Here is a 14,076-nt window from a genome sequence, read left to right as displayed (position 1 = left end):
CTTTAAATTCAGGCAGAGTGCCAGAGGCTTTTTTTTGTAGTGTCCCCAAATCATTTTTCTAAACCCTCCCTCCCCCCAACTGCTAAGTCAGCTGATCCCAATTCTCTATCTATCCTCAATCATCTATCTGCTGACTTTGCCAAACCCATACACACTATACCCACCTCTTTTGTGGTCAGATTTATGGATGAATTCCCCAAAGCATGTAGTGCAAGGGCCTGCCTGTATACTTTCAAACGGTACTGTTTAAAGTTTTTGTATTATATTATCTTGATAGGTAATAGCAGAATTTCCAAATGTGCTCAAATGTGTACAATGTGTATTTATATCTTTGTATTATGACACTTCTTACCTGTCCAGTGGTCTGCCAATAGTGTAACTAAGGAGGGGCTGTTCCAAGTAATACCCATTATTGAGGCTGTCATCTCTCAATGAAGTGGAGAGGGTTACCTGTCCAAGATTCCCCCACCCCCTATAATGTTAGAAATGGCCCATGAGAGGGAGGGGGGAATATGATAGGTGTACCTTATACTTTGGTGTTGTAAAATTCCCCTTAATAAATGTTATCTGGATGTTGGCCAAGAATGTTTGTGTCTATTCTGCTTTCCATGTTAATGTGCAAAAATACTAATTTATTTTTGTTTTCCTGAACAGTTTCCTTCCACACCACAGGAATGGCAGACTATGGCCTCCCACTTTGCCCAGCGGTGGGACTTTCCTAACTACGGAGGGGCAATTGATGGGAAACGGGTCCACATCGACCCACCCCTCAACTCAGGGTCGTACTATTATAATTACAAGGGGTTCAATAGTATTGTGATGTTGGCGGTGGTGTCGGCTAATTACAAGTTCCTGTATGTGGACGTGGGGAAGAATGGCTGGATGTCCGATGGTGGAGTGAGTCATCGCCCAGACTGAGTTTTACAGGCATCTCCAGAATGGCAGCTTGGACTTGCCACCTCCAGAAGAGAATGTGGAAGGACTCCCATTCGTCTTCGTTGCGGATGAAGCATTTGCACTGGGGGACCATCTTATGCGGCCATTCCCGATGACGACCCTCACCCCGGAACAGAGGGTTTTTAATTACAGGCTGGCCAGAGCCAGAAGAGTGGTGGAGAGCACATTTGGAACCATGGCCAGCCGGTTCCGCCTATTTCTTACACCCATCCATATGGCGGAGTATAAACTGAATCATACAATCCTGGCGTGCTGTGTTCTACATAACTTTTTACGGCAACATTCTGCCAACTATGCTGGCTCAGTTGGACCTGAGGCCGGAATTATAAATGAAACAACCCTGACGGCGCTTGAAAGTGGCCGTCCTGGCTTGCCCTTCCTTAATTCCCCGTGATGTCCGGTTAAGATACCTTGAGTTCTTTGCGGGTAGGGGGGCCATCAATATTCTAGACAATTTGTGAAACCTTGATCCAATAATAAAAAAAAAAAAAAAAAAAAAAAATCGCAAATCTTTGGTGACATTTACTGCTTGTGTTTGTTTTAGCTGACCCTGACCGAAATGTGGTGAGTCCAGAAAATGGCGTGATTGTGTAACCTTACAAAGCACTGTTGGGTGTTATTTACTAAAGGCAAAGACACTTTGCACTACAAGTGCACCTGAAACTGCACTGGTAGTGCAAAGAGGATTTGCCCTTAGGAAATAACCCCCATTGTCACAGAAAACAGCAATTACATCACCACAAAAGTGTTGTAGCGTTCAGACAATAATCAACACATTCTTGAGTAACAATCTTTTTAATACCTGCACAATCACATGTGCATTTAGAAAAGGTTTTTAAAACAAACCAACATGTTTGTTGTATAACAATTTTTGGGGTGGCATTATCACAAATAGAAATGTCCATTTAAGATAAAACAGGCATGTGTAAAACCAACAAGAAAGACAAATCTTGAACTTACAAAGTTCACATTTGGTAGAACTTGAAGGCAATATCAGACATGAGTATTTAGGAACTGTGTTTGATATTGCGTTCAGATGGGGTGAAGTCACCCCAGGAAAAGCCAAATTTGGAAGATGCACACAAATTTCCGAATGTCAACATGTGCGACCTGCCATCACGGGGGATCAAGGGACGTGTTTTGGGGGAGAAACCCCCTTCCTCTCAGCTACTTTATTATTGAGAAAGGGGTTGCACCCCCAAAACGCGTCCATTGATCTCCCGTGATGGCAGATAGCACATGTTGGCACACTGTGTGCATCCTCCAAATTTGGCTTTTCTAAAAATCCATAAAACATTTAGAACATTAGAGCACACAAAAAAGGGATTTGGAGGGGTTTTAAACTCTACCCAAAACATCAATGATGTTCTTATTTTTTTGAACAACATCATTGATGTTTTTATTGAGGTTTTCCAATGCTAAATTACACCCCATGATCTCCCCGATCAGGATCTGTGCACTTTCAGAGGTGAAAGGATCTGGATCCACAACATCACGATCACCTAAAAAGAGAGAAACCAAACAAACACAGGTATAAAGAAATATGCCGGCATCCATCTCTTACCTGAGCGTGTGGTCGCAGACACTCACCTGTTGTGGTGACTAGTTCCACCACATCTTCTTCCTCCTGCTCTTCTTGTGTTGGGGGGATTTCCCCTTCTTCCAGAGGGGGGGGGGGCTCTGGTCTCCTCGGATGAGGGGTGTCCGAGTTTTTTCTCCCCTATGTAAAAAAAAATGGTATACTTAGCACACAGATATTTGATGGCAGAATTATAAATAGGAAACATTGCTTGGAAGTGGGGTACAATTGTCTGTTTTGGCAGAGTTCCAAGATGTAGAATTTTCAGTGATGTTTGTCAAGCTTCAATACTTTACCTGTTTGGTACAAGCTTCACAGATGGAGACCCCCCTATAGTATACACTGGAGCACCTGTGTGGCCTCCCTAATAAAAATGGTGTTCTGGTGTCCCACACTAGTACTCCAGTGTCCAGATGTGAAAACAGCTGCTCAGTGTCCTCTCCTTACACAGAATCTAGTTGGCATTTCATTCTAGTAACAAAGCCATCTACACAACCAAATTGGTTTCATACAAGTAGGGCGTAAAAAATGTGGCCAAATGCATAGGGAAAAAACAATGGTGTTTTATAGGCCGAAAGAAAAATGTTTGATACGAAAGAATAATGTGCCCATGAACATGAAAGTTGCCATTTTAAAATATACACTTTTAAGAAAAGCACATTGAGCAGCACGAACGTAATAAAGCCAAAAAGAATAGGAATGCAGCACAACTACTTACTTTTTTGCAGCACTCTCCAGATCTTTCTGTACTGCTCATGTTCTCATAATTTGAGGTCCGACCACCGTTTCCTGAGCTGATCTTTCGATCGACGTACCCCGAAATTCCGGTGCAGACTTTTGACCACTTTCGCCATGATCTTGGCCTTTCTGACATTGGGGTTGGGGTAAGGTCCATACTTTCCATCATAGTCGGCCTTCTTCAGGATGTCCACCATCTCCAACATCTCCCCAAAGGACATATTTTAGGCCTTAAATCGTCTCCTTCTGGATCGGGATGTCTCCGGATCCGGGCTTTCCTCCTCCTCCTCGTTGCTGTAATTAGCACGCACCTGTTGTCTCCGCCATGTGCTCTTTCCCCACTGCGCAGAACAAAAAGGGGCTTCGAAATTGAAGCCTATATTGTAACAAGATTAGGAGAGTTTGGCTTGACCTTAGGGTTTGTCTTGTGTTGTGTCTTGCAGAGAAAATGGATGGCTTCAACGACCACAATTTCCTCCCCCTGTTCATAGACAAGTACAGGGAGCTGCCCTGTCTGTGGCAGGTGAGACATCCCCATCACAACAATAAACAAAAGAGGCAGGCAGCGCTGGAGAAACTGCTGGAGTTGGTGAAGCCGGTGGTCCCCACAGCAACCATCCCTTATTTAAAAAACAAAATTGGTGGCCCGAGGAGCACTTATCTTAGGGAGCGCAAGAAGGTCACGGATTCCCAGAGATCAGGAGCTGCAGCAGATGACGTTTATGTCCCCGAAGGCTGTGGTACTATGAGAGACTGCAATTTCTGTCAGAACACACTGAAGTCAGGGAATCACTCTCCACTCTTCCTTCCACTCTTCCTTCCACCCCAGCTGAGGCTTCCGATGTCCAACATGGGCCTTCCAGCCAGGAAGAAGTGGAGGAGCCCAGCTGGAGTCAGGTATAGCATTCCTCTACAGATTTCTGGTCAATCAAGAAATTATGTTTACTAGATGTTATTATTGATCACTAATTGCTGATTGCAAAAAGTGTTTTACATATCAATAGACAGTAGTGGGCACCCAAAATTGGGACAAGAATAAAAATTCTGGGCTCAGAAGGATAGTCTGTTATATTTGTTAACATTCAATTTGCAACAGTCAGGAGGTGAAAATTGTGTGTGATTGATGAAACAAATACTAAAACAATGTCCCTTTTTCATACACAGGAAGACCTCAGCCAGGAGGAGTCTGTGGAATGTGGCAGCCAGGAGGAGGCGGGGCTAAGTGTCAGCCAGGAGGAGGCGGGGCTAAGTGTCAGCCAGGAGAAGCCTGGCACAAGTCGAAGCCTGACCGAATCGCAGGTTCCTCCCCTCCACCTTCCATACAAAAGAGCGAGGAAGGCGACTCACATGCAGGATTCTGCACTCAGGCTAATTCAGGAGGCTTCTGCGTCCCTCCGAGCCTTACCCACTCCTGAAGAGGCCTTTGCCTACATGGCTGCCACAAAACTGTAGGGCATGCAGGAGGGTCAACGCAAAATATGTGAGGACCTTCTGTAGAAAGTCCTAAGTAAGGGGGTGAGTGGGGAACTAACACCCAATACCCACCTGAGTGAGTTGGCCCCTCCTCCTCCTCCTCCAGAGCCACAGCGTGGAAGGAAGACCAGAGAGTGATGACCTGGGTTCAGTCTGGTCTGGCAAAAGATGCAGTCTCTTGTATGACCACAGCCTGGGGACACAGATGTCATCTGCTGCTTTCCGGATCTCTGGGACTTCTGGACCAGACTGCACTCCCTTAGATAAGGACTCCTCAGGCCACCAATTTTGCTTGAAAATAGTTGATGTGTGCCCTGGGAGTCCAAGGCTTCACCCATCTCTGCTGTTTCTCCAGCGTTGCCTCCCTCTTTGTTTAGTTGTGAGCCCTTAATAAATGAATTTTTTTTCTATTATACTCTCCTATGTGTGTTTTCATTCAAAAAGGACAGTTTGTTGGTGACGATTCAGGTACATTTCTAAAGTACAATGTGAATTTAACAAGAGACACCAACACCAAACAATCTCCTTGAGATTCAATAATATAAGATATCAATGGTGTTGTGGTAACTTGACACACAAAACACACACAAAAATATTCTGGAGTAAAACTAAAAATACAATAAAACAAAGATCAGCCTTGAAAAAAATACAAACCAAAAAAAAAAATTCTGCATTAAAACAAAAAACAAAAAGAATACATAGTAGGTGAGGTTGAAAAAAGACACAAGTCCAACCTATGTGTGTGATTATGTGTCAGTATTGCATTGTATATCCCTGTATGTTGTGGTCATTCAGGTGCTTATCTAATAGTTTCTTGAAGCTATCAATGCTCCCCGCTGAGACCACCGCCTGTGGAAGGGAATTCCACATCCTTGCCGCTCTTACAGTAAAGAACCCTCTACGTAGTTTAAGATTAAACCTCTTTTCTTCTAATTTTAATGAGTGGCCACGAGTCTTGGTAAACTCTCTTCTGCGAAAAAGTTTTATCCCTATTGAGGGGTCACCAGTCCGGTATTTGTAAATTGAAATCATATCCCCTCTCAAGCGTCTCTTCTCCAGAGAGAATAAGTTCAGTGCTCGCAACCTTTCCTCATAACTAAGATCCTCCAGACCCTTTATTAGCTTTGTTGCCCTTCTTTGAACTCGCTCCATTTCCAGTACATCCTTCCTGAGGACTGGTGCCCAGAACTGGACCGCATACTCTAGGTGCGGCCGGACCAGAGTCTTGTAGAGCGGGAGAATTATCGTTTTATCTCTGGAGTTGATCCCCCTTTTAATGCATGCCAATATTCTGTTTGCTTTGTTAGCAGCAGCTTGGCATTGCCTGCCATTGCTGAGCCTATCATCCACTAGGACCCCCAGGTCCTTTTCCATCCTAGATTCCCCCAGAGGTTCTCCCCCCAGCGTATAGATTGCATTCATATTTTTGCCACCCAAATGCATTATTTTACATTTTTCTACATTGAACCTCATTTGCCATGTAGTCGCCCACCCCATTAATTTGTTCAGGTCTTTTTGCAAGGTTTCCACGTCCTGCGGAGAAGTTATTGCCCTGCTTAGCTTAGTATCGTCTGCAAATACAGAGATTGAACTGTTTATCCCATCCTCCAGATCGTTTATGAACAAATTAAATAGGATTGGTCCCAGCACAGAACCCTGGGGCACCCCACTACCCACCCCTGACCATTCTGAGTACTCCCCATTTATCACCACCCTCTGAACTCGCCCTTGTAGCCAGTTTTCAATCCATGTACTCACCCTATGGTCCATGCCAACAGACCTTATTTTGTACAGTAAACGTTTATGGGGAACTGTGTCAAATGCTTTTGCAAAATCCAGATACACCACGTCTACAGGCCTTCCTTTATCTAGATGGCAACTCACCTCCTCATAGAAGGTTAATAGATTGGTTTGGCAAGAACGATTCTTCATGAATCCATGCTGATTACTGCTAATGATATCGTACGTATTACTAAAATCCTGTATATAGTCCCTTATCATCCCCTCCAAGAGTTTACATACTATCGATGTTAGGCTAACTGGTCTGTAATTCCCAGGGATGTATTTTGGGCCCTTTTTAAATATAGGTGCTACATTGGCTTTTCTCCAATCAGCTGGTACCATTCCAGTCAGTAGACTATCTGTAAAAATTAGGAACAACGGTCTGGCAATCACTTGACTGAGTTCCCTAAGTACCCTCGGATGCAAGCCATCTGGTCCCGGTGATTTATTAATGTTAAGTTTCTCAAGTCTAATTTTACTTCCGTCCTCTGTTAACCATGGAGGTGCTTCCTGTGTTGTGTCATGAGGATAAACACTGCAGTTTTGGTTACTGAAGCCCCCCGATTCACTCGTGAAGACTGAGGAGAAGAATAAATTCAATACCTTCGCCATCTCCCCATCCTTTGTAACCAGATGTCCTTCCTCATTCTTTATGGGGCCAATATGGTCTGTCCTCCCTTTTTTACTGTTTACATACTTAAAGAATTTCTTGGGATTTTTTTTGCTCTCCTCCGCTATGTGTCTTTCATGTTCTATCTTAGCTGTCCTAATTGCACCTTTACATATCCTGTTGCATTCTTTATAAAGTCTGAATGCTGAGGATGATCCCTCAACCTTGTATTTTTTGAAGGCCTTCTCCTTTGCTTTTATATGCATTTTTACATTGGAGTTAAGCCATCCAGGACTTTTGTTCGCTCTTTGAAATTTATTACCCAATGGGATACATTGGCTAATGCCCTTATTTAATATGCTCTTAAAGCAAACCCATCTCTCCTCTGTATTCTTTGTTTCTAATATTTTATCCCAGTTTATGCCTTTTAGCAAGGTTTTTAGTTTAGGGAAGTTGGCTCTTTTGAAATTCAGTGTCTTTGTATTCCCTTTATGTTTCCTATTTGTGTGATTTATACTGAAACTAATTGACCTGTGATCACGGTTACCTAAATTGCCCCGCATTTCCACATCTGTGATCAGGTCTGTATTGTTGGTAATCAGTAGATCCAGTAATGTTTTATTTCTAGTTGGTGCGTCTACCATCTGACCCATAAAATTGTCCTGCAAGACATTAAGGAACTGGCGAGCCTTAAATGAATGTGCGGTTCCCTCCGCCCAGTCTATGTCTGGATAATTAAAATCCCCCATTATGATAACACTTCCCATTCTTGCTGCTAATCCAATTTGTGATAGGAGATCCGTCTCCACTTCCTCCCTCAGGTTTGGGGGCCTATAGCATACTCACAGTATTATTTTCCCCTTAGCTTTATCCCTTTGGAGCTCTACCCATAAGGATTCCACCTCCTCTCTAGCTCCCTCAGTGATGTCATCTCTCACATTCACTTGTACATTATTCTTGATATATAGGCATACCCCTCCCCCTTTTTTACCCTCTCTATCCTTGCGGTATAGGGTATACCCTTGAATGTTTGCCAGCCAATCATGAGAGCTGTTGAACCAGGTCTCTGAAATTCCCACAAAATCCAAATCCTCCTCGTACAACAGTATCTCTAGTTCACCCATCTTGTCCGCCATGCTCCTGGCATTGGTGAACATGCCACATAGTTTAGACCGGTCGCATATTGTCCTCGTATTGGGTGTTTCGAGATTGCAACTAGGACTTGCTACTATACTCACCTTGTGTTTTTGTGCTTTGGTTAACCTACCACTAATGCCCCCAATACTACCCTCTGGAATATCTTCCGCGCTGGCTATCTCTGCCTCTGGACCCTCCCCCCATCGCCTAGTTTAAAAACCCCTCTAACTTTTTGGCCATCTTCCTTCCCAGCAGATCTGCACCCTCCTCATTTAGGTGCAGTCCGTCCCTTCTATAGTACCGGTTACCAACTGAGAAGTCGGCCCAGTCCTCCAGGAACCCAAACCCCTCCTTACTACACCAGCTCTTCAGCCACTTGTTTACTTCCCTAATCTCCCTCTTCCTTTCTGGTGTGGCTCGATGTACCGGTAGTATTCCTGAGAACACTACCTTGGAGGTCCTTTTCCTCAATTTAGCTCCTAAGTCCCTAAAATCGTTCTTTAGGACACTCCATCTGCCTCTGACTTTGTCATTGGTGCCAACGTGCACCATGACAGCCGGGTCTTCCCCAGCCCCTCCCAGTAATCTGTCCACAAGATCCGTGATGTGCCGAACCCGAGCGCCCGGTAGACAACATACTGTTCGGCGCTTCAGGTCTTGGTTACAGATTGCCCTCTCTGTCCTAAGAATTGAGTCCCCTACCACCAGAATCTGTCTTTCCTTTCCCTTTGCTGCCCCCCCACTCTCACTGGAGGAGTTCTTCCCCCGGCAGCTAGGAGAGTCCCTCATCTCCAGCAGTGCTGGTCCCTGACTGGTTTCACCAATGACACTCAAAGTAGCGTACTTATTGGGATGCTCCAGTCCTGGATCGGCCTCCCTGGCATTTCCCCCTCTACCCCTCCTGACTGTCACCCATCTACTCTTTGCTAGTGCCAGCACCTCTTTGTCTCCACCCGCCTCTGTGCTGGCCCCTGCCGGCACCTGCCGTGTACGTTCCTGGCTCTCCTTTAGTATGGAGGGACTTCTCAGTGCTGACAGTTGCTTCCCCAGATTCAGAACCTGGGCTTCCAGGGAAACAATGTGCTTACATTTTGCACAGCAGTATTCGCCCTCGATCTGATGATCAAGGAACGCATACATGCGGCAAGATGTACAAAGAGTCGCCTCTCCACACCCGCCGGGTTTCGTACCTATTAAATTTAGTGAGGATTTGGGGATTTTACCCTGTCCAAACTACCTAACAGCTAGCTTCCTGGCACTAATACTCAAGACAATACACAGGTACACAACAAGACAATACACAGGTACACAAGACAATACACAGGTACAATAATGTTGTCAGATGTGACAAATCAAAATATATTGAGGGAATCCCGATAAATAGTAAAGAAAGAAGTTTGTGAGAAGTCTGTGTGAATATGAGCAGCAAAACGACTTCATTCTTCTCACATTATAAAGAAGAAGAGACTGCGCTGTATTAAACAATTTTTAACATTGCAGCGTGACGAAAGTGCTGTATCCATTGCGAACGCTAAGTTTACCAGACCGAGCTGTTCCGTCTCGAAATTTCTTCTGCGCATGCGTGGCACTTTGTGCGTCGGAACAGGCCACACACGGTCAAAATTGACGCGATCGGATTTTGTTGTCGGAAAATTTTATAGCCTGCTCTCAAACTTTGTGTGTTGGAAAATCCGATGTAAAATGTCCAATGGAGCCCACACACGGTCGGAATTTCCTACAACACGCTCCGATCGGACATTTTCCATCGGAAAATCCGACCGTGTGTACGGGGCACTAGTGTGCTGTGTCCTCTGCACAGTGTGCACCTAAAGCTACCTGAAGACAATTGCTGGTGTTCAGATCCTATTAGTACCACAGGCAGGCAGCTGCAGTATTTACAGTTAGTGTACTGTGTCCTCTGCACAGTGTGCACCTAACGCTACCTGAAGACAATTACTGGTGTTCTGATCCTATTAATACCACAGGCAGGCAGCTGCAGTATTTACAGTTAGTGTACTGTGTCCTCTGCACAGTGTGCACGTAAAGCTACCTGAAGATAATTGTTGTTGTTCTGATCCTATTAATACCACAGGCAGGCAGCTGCAGTATTTACAGTTAGTGTACTGTGTCCTCTGCACAGTGTGCACCTAAAGCTACCTGAAGATAATTGCTGGTGTTCTTCTGATCCTGTTAGTACCACAGGCAGGCAGCTGCAGTATTTACAGTTAGTGTACTGTGTCCTCTGCACAGTGTGCACCTAAAGCTACCTGAAGACAATTGCTGGTGCTCTTCTGATCCTATTACTACCACAGGCAGGCAGCTGCAATATTTACAGTTAGTGTACTGTGCTCTGCACAGTGTGCACCTAAAGCTACCTGAAGACAATTACTGGTGTTCTGATCCTATTAATACCACAGGCAGGCAGCTGCAGTATTTACAGTTAGTGTACTGTTTCCTCTGCACATTGTGCTCCTAAAGCTACCTGAAGACAAATGCTGGTGTTCAGATCCAATTAGTACCACGGGCAGACAGCTGCAGTATTTACAGTTAGTGTACTGTGTCCTTTGCACAGTGTGCACCTAAAGCTACCTGAAGAAAATTGCTGGTGTTCTTCTGATCTTATTAATAGCACAGGCAGGCAGCTGCAGTATTTACAGTTAGTGTACTGTGTCCTCTGCACAGTGTGCAGCTAAAGCTACCTGAAGGCAATTGCTGCTGTTCTGATCCTATTAATACCACAGGTAGGCAGCTGCAGTATTTATAGTTATGCCCCATACACACGGTCGGACTTTGTTCGGACATTTCGACAACAAAATCCTAGGATTTTTTCCGACGGATGTTGGCTCAAACTTGTCTTGCATACACACGGTCACAGAAAGTTGTCGGAAAATCCGATCGTTCACAACGCGGTGACCTAAAACACATATGTCGGGACTATAAACGGGGCAGTGGCCAATAGCTTTCATCTCTTTATTCTGAGCATGCGTGGCACTTTGTCTGTCGGATTTGTGTACACACTATCGGAATTTCCGACAACGGATTTTGTTATCAGAAAATTTTATATCCTGCTCTCAATCTTTGTGTTGGAAAATCCGATGGAAAATGTGTGGTGGAGCCTACAAATGGTCGGAATTTCCGACAACAAGGTCCTATCACATATTTTCCGCCGGAAAATCCGATCATGTGTACGGGCATATGTGCACTGTGTCCTCTGCACAGTGTGCACCTAACGCTACCTGAAGACAATTTCTGGTGTTCTGATCCTTTTAATACCGCATGCAGGATGCTGCAGTATTTACAGTTAGTGTACTGTGTCCTTTGCATAGTGTGCACCTAAAGCTACCTGAAGAAAATTGCTGGTTTTCTTCTGATCTTATTAATAGCACAGGCAGGCAGCTGCAGTATTTACAGTTAGTGTACTGTGTCCTCTGCACAGTGTGCACCTAACGCTACCTGAAGACAATTACTGGTGTTCTGATCCTTTTAATACCCCAGGCAGGCGGCTGCAGTATTTACAGTTAGTGTACTATGTCCTCTGCACAGTGTGTACCTAAAGCTACCTGAAGACAATTACTGGTGTTCTGATCCTATTAATACCACAGGCAGGCAGCTGCAGTATTTAGAGTTAGTGTACTGTGTCCTCTGCACAGTGTGCACCTAAAGCTACCTGAAGACAATTGCTGGTGCTCTTCTGATCCTATTAGTACCGCAGGCAGGATGCTGCAGTATTTACAGTTAGTGTGCACCTAAAGCTACCTGAAGAAAACTGCTGCTGTTCTGATCCTATTAATACCGCAGGCAGGCAGCTGCAGTATTTACAGTTAGTGTACTGTGTCCCCTGCACAGTGTGCACCTAAAGCTACCTGAAGACAACTGCTGGTGCTCTTCTGATCCTATTAGTACCACAGGCAGGCAGCTGCGATATTTACAGTTAGTGTACTGTGTCCTCTGCACAGTGTGCACGTAAAGCTACCTGAAGACAATTGCTGGTGTCCTTCTGATCCTATTAATACAGCAGGCAGGCAGCTGCAGTATTTACATTTAGTTTACTGTGTCCTCTGCACAGTGTGCACCTAACACCTAAAGCTACCTGAACATAATTGTTGGTGTTCTTCTTATCCTTTTAGTACCACAGGCAAGCAGCTGCAGTATTTACAGTTAGTGTACTGTGTCCTCTGCACAACGTGCACCTAAAGCTACCTAAAGACAATTGCTGGTGTTCTGATCCTATTAATACCACAGGCAGGCAGCTGCAGTAATTACAGTTAGTGGAGGTGTGTCCTCTACACAGTGTTTACCTAAAGCTACCTGAAGACAATTGCTGGTGTTCTGATCCTATTAATGTGATAAAAGAACTCAGGTGCGCTACTAATGTCTGACCCACCCAACTGCAGGACAAACTCACTTAGCCTTGTTGTGTATGTGAATAGTGCCTTAGCAATATTAGATAAAAACTCAAATGAAACACTTGTAATAATAAAACAATAACAATGTGACAAAGTCCCCTTGAGGAATACGAGATTGAAAAAAAAGACGATTTTAAGCAGTCCTGTAATTCAAATAGGTGCTTTCCTAGATAGAAAAGTTATTTCAATAAGTACCAGGATCCTGGGATAAACTGAAAAAAGGGTGGCCACTTACCAGATATGTGGGACCCCTGTTACAGGGGTCTTACAGGCTCAGATGTAGTAAATCCCACAGACAGGAACGGCCAATGAGGTCCTCCTATTCAGATATCCATCTGCATACTATCTCCCACTAGCATCAGGACGGCGATGCTGAGAAGTCCCGCGGACTGGAACAGCTGATCTGTTTACACAGACTTCGATCCTTCACATACACTGTGGATTCAATGTAGCCGGCCGGCTTCAGTTCTACCGCTTGCCATGTGTGAGAGGGGACTAGAAGAACAGAAAAGCCTCCATGGTGTAGTAAAGTAAAAAACTTCCTTTATTAAAACCACGATCGGCATCAAAATATTGGCAAAAGATCAAAAAACGAATATTGGAGCAGTACTCTATACTGAGGCTTGTCTGCTACTGTGTGGTGACGTCAGGTTTCATAGCTCCGCCTTATGCTGCGTTACTCCGTAAGAGGCATCGGCTGGGAAAGGAGGCTGAAGCCAGACGTCACACACCACACTTTATAGGTATCTCATTAGGCAGGATGACACCGGAAACAAAATTGAGATAATTTCCCAGTCAGTTTATAGTGTGACCAAAACCTTCATAGGTCTATAAAGGTTGTTATACTTTACCAAAAATACATGATAGAGAACAATGTACATAATACAAAAAAAAAAAAAAAAAAGACATTATCATAATATTGCTGCCGCAAAAACATTTAAAAATTATTATATTTAAATTAGAAGTATATTAATGATTAAAAAATATAGGTCATGACATCAATCGAAAAAATATTGATAATAACGATTGATGTGTTAGGAGGACCTATAATTAAAAATTATATATCATTTAAAACCACAAAATACTAAATGCATAATATGTATCACCAGCTCCGACCCCATAATCATCAGAGCATGGTTACAAACATCGCACATCGCCCATTCACCCACACTAAAGGGGGAAAAATTAGTTGTAGGGCGAGATGGGATGTCATTCAGCAGATATCTAGAAGAAAGTAAATTCGATTACACTTGTTGTATTCCTAATGCGACACCCCAAACAAGTTTACTTGAAATACATGAAAAAACTGGACCATAGAGAAAAAGATAAAGCGATAAATTTCAAAAAATGAAATAAAATAAAATTTAAATTCAAGTTAAAGGGGACCCCTCCCT

Source organism: Aquarana catesbeiana, linkage group LG03 (genome assembly GCF_042186555.1).
Source record: "Aquarana catesbeiana isolate 2022-GZ linkage group LG03, ASM4218655v1, whole genome shotgun sequence".
NCBI lineage: Eukaryota > Metazoa > Chordata > Amphibia > Anura > Ranidae > Aquarana > Aquarana catesbeiana.
This window is presented reverse-complemented; position numbering follows the sequence as displayed.